Below are 433 nucleotides of genomic sequence, written 5' to 3'. Positions count from 1 at the left end.
CGCAGCCGGCGCGTTTCATCACGTGCCTGCTGACTCCGCTGACAGTGCGAGGGCAGCGGATGATTGATTATCGCTGTGCTTAACTGACGGCGGGGCGAGATGCCGGCGAGTCCTGGGAGGCGAGAAAATGGCCAGGACCGGTGGAGCCCTGCGGCCCGCCGCCTGCGGCTTTGTCGGCTTCGTCCTAAGTTTGAGCAATGGGAAGCGACCTGGAGGCTGCCCACTCGAGCTGGAAGCCTCGCCACCTGTGAAACCGAAGGGCCACCCATCCCCCGTGCGCGCCGCCTTCTTGCAAGGGAGGCGCTCAGAGGACCCACCTCTGCGCCCCTGCTCCCACCTGCTGCAGGTTTCCAAGAGGCCCTGGGGTGCTGATCCCCCAGAATTATTCCTCCAAGTCGATGGCATTAATTCCGCTGTAAGGGTTGGAACGACA

The sequence above is a fragment of the Panthera uncia genome, chromosome F1 (assembly GCF_023721935.1).
Source record: "Panthera uncia isolate 11264 chromosome F1, Puncia_PCG_1.0, whole genome shotgun sequence".
Lineage (NCBI taxonomy): Eukaryota > Metazoa > Chordata > Mammalia > Carnivora > Felidae > Panthera > Panthera uncia.
The sequence above is the reverse complement of the archived record's forward strand: the minus strand, read 5'-3'. Positions refer to the sequence as shown.